The sequence below is a fragment of the Larus michahellis genome, chromosome 12 (genome assembly GCF_964199755.1).
Source record: "Larus michahellis chromosome 12, bLarMic1.1, whole genome shotgun sequence".
Lineage (NCBI taxonomy): Eukaryota > Metazoa > Chordata > Aves > Charadriiformes > Laridae > Larus > Larus michahellis.
In genome coordinates, this window is record NC_133907.1 from 4,272,315 (window position 1) to 4,275,461 (window position 3,147).

Below are 3,147 nucleotides of genomic sequence, written 5' to 3' on the forward strand. Positions count from 1 at the left end.
GAGCAAAGCAGGAGCAAGAGGCTCCTGCATAGCAGCACGCTACATGGACCCACACATGATCCAACCTGCTCATTACTGGGGAAGATGCCAGCATGGGACAGTGGGGTTTGCTCCCAGATGACCTTCCAGCAGCTTAACCATGGGAGGACCAAATTCCCAAGAATCCAAACACGAGAAACATTCTTCAGGGGTGGTGAAGGTGATCCCAGCTGGTATCGGATATTATTGTGCACTTTCTACCCCAGGGAGCGTTTATCAAGTTTTTTGGGTTGCTGTAGCAGAAACCCTGGGTGTGGTAGGAGAAGCAGCAGGTGGGGAAAGGGCTGTCTGTGTCCCCCAGCACCGCAGAGAGCCAGCATCGCTCCTTCACTGCAGACAGCTGGGATCTCACTGCATTGAGGGAGAGAGAGAGCGCAAAGTCGGTTTACATGGTTGATTGGCATCATCGTTGCCAAGATACATAACCATGCTGCTCTGTTTATTGATTATTTCATTCTGTCATGCAATTTATCCAGGCTTCAGGGTACTGAAAAAAGGAACAAAGGGAGTTCACTAGCCGTGGGGCTCTTCAACCTCAAGTGCTCCCATCCCAATAGCAGTCCCTTTGCTTGAAAAAGTCCTAAAATTCCTTTTTTCAAAACCAGTTATCCTTAACACACCTGTTATCACATGCTTTGAGCAAAGGTGGCGTGTAGCCCCAACCTAAATGGGCAAGATGGCAAGTGCATGCAGCCACTGTGGGCCACTCAAAATAGATGTGTGTCAGCTCAGCCGTGGCAAGAGGAGGCTACAGATCCTGTAGCATCACATCCCTATCCCCAAAAAAGCCCTATGCCAAACACCCATTGGCGTCACACAGCATATGCTCTACTTTCTTATAGTCCATCTCTGATCCTCATGCAGCACCGTGACTCTTGGGTTATGGTCTCAGGTCCACCTTCCATTTTCTCTCCCTTTTTCCAGCCTCACCGCCTCACAAACCTTTTTCATCATGAAGCTGCGACACTTTTCCCTCCTGCAACCCTCTGTCCCACCCGTCTCAGCTTCGTGGTTCTCCTCAGCACAGGAGAAGGCCAGGAGTAAGAACTGGTCCTTCAGACAGCCCTGGGCAGGGCTTGGGAGGTGAAGATCAGGCAGGATCTTCAGCTGATTCTGCAAAGTCACAGCGACGAAGCTCTGCCGTCACAGAGACTCGCATGGAAACACGAGGTGAAGCCATGAATGCACAATGAGGGCTACAGCTCAGCGTCGGTCCGAAGGAGGTTCTCCTTGTGGAAGGAAGGAGAAATTTGTCTATGCATAAACAGCCACAAAAATAGCTGAAGGAAAGCACAGGGAAATGAGTGGGAACGCAAACTGGAGTTTTTCTGGTGGAGCCCGCTTTGCTGCTACTCTAAGAGTCCCTCTTCTCAGCAGGTGGGAAAGGCTGCACCAGCACCAGCTGCTTATGGAGATCCCTTTCATTTAAACAAAGAGGCTGTAACTCTGGAGACCACCCACCTTCCCTACAAAGCATGGCAGGGTGGGAGGCATCCCCCTCCGGGAACACGTTGTCCTGCCCAGCAATAATATCCCAAAGTACCCGGGGAGAGATAAGAGCCCAGTCACAGCTCTATAAGTAGTTAACAAATCCTCCCCTGGGGGAAAAAAGAAAAAAAAAAAAAAAGACATATTTACAGTCTAGCTCCTCATGCAATCACCTTGGAAAAATAGATATGGCAACTGGTCAGCTTAACGTAGTGTCTTCATGAGGGCAAGTCCCGAGCCGCAGAGCAATGGGCACCACATGGGGCAAAAGCAGCTTTTCTCTTTCTGCAGTTGGGGTTTCTTGGTTCTTCCACCTGCTAAAATGGTTTTCAGCACTGGGGGCCAGGCTCCGTGGGGGCCAGGGGCCCTCAGAGCAGGCAACAGGCTTTGTGGCTCCTGCGGGCAGTGGGCGTGAGGAGGGTGATTTCGACTGAATGCTCACCCAAACCAACCAACCTCAGCCTCACCTGTAGCTCAGCAAAGGATAACTCGGCGCCTCCCCGGGTAAGTCCTTCCCACGACACAAAACCATCCAAACTTGATTGAGGGTGCAAATTCTGCACCTTATTTCTGCTTTTAGAAACTACGATTCTACGTTGGGGGCAAGCTGTCAGCTGTGAACAGCCTGGGCAGGGGGAGAGGAAGGGAGATGCGGCACCGGCAGAGCAGAGCACCTGCAAAAGCCGAGAACCCTTCAAAAGCCAGAGCTTTGCCCAGTTGTGCCAGTGCCATGAGCCAAGGAGCTCCTCAGGAGAGAGCTCAGCCCCTGGCTCATCCGTTCCTCGGCCTTTCCAGCAGTTGACTCCAGCCAGCAGCAGCAGGGAGAACACTTAGTACATTAATAAATCCCATAATACTGAATAAAGCACTTTGGTTTATGGTTTCACTGTAAGAACTCACCCCTGGGTACTTATAATTAACTGAACTAGGAAAGAAATAAAGATTTCTATTTTTTCCCCCACCAATTTTCTTTCTTTTTTTTTTTTTTTTAAAAAAGGAAGAAAATCACCACTGCTAATAAAAGTCTCCTTATGTTTACCTGCCCGAGTAGGAATATTGATCTCTGTGCAGAGGGAAGGCACTTTCCTTATTGCACATCTCACTGGCTAATCCATCTCTCCTGGCTACACAATATTGCTTCGGCTTTATTTTCAGAGCGGCTCCGTAATTCATTGTTCTCCATGATCGTGCCTAACCCCGTAACTCCTGGGAAGTGTGCGGGGGAAGATGTGGGAAGAGCTCGGTTTAAACCTACATCAGACTTCACCTCTCGGAGCAGGCAGCTGCCCGCATCCCTGCCTTGCCTGCGCCGAGAGCTGCCTCTTGCCATGCCCGGAGCGGCTGGGGAGGCTGGCAGGGCGCAGGCAGCTCCCGCTCATCTCCAACCACCAATTTTCCAGCATTTCCACATCTTCAGTTTCCAGTCTGCCTGCAGACAAAGTTGCCCGCGTAACAAACATTCCCGCTGACCTCCATAAAAAAGGGATTGGGTGCTTCGCCGTTATTACACACGCTCAGCAGCTGTTTTGGCTGGAAAAATAAGCCCACGTGCAAAGATCCCGACAGCGCCGGGGTTGGAACGCCACGCAGCTAAGTCTTTCAGACTCCACATCATTCAAA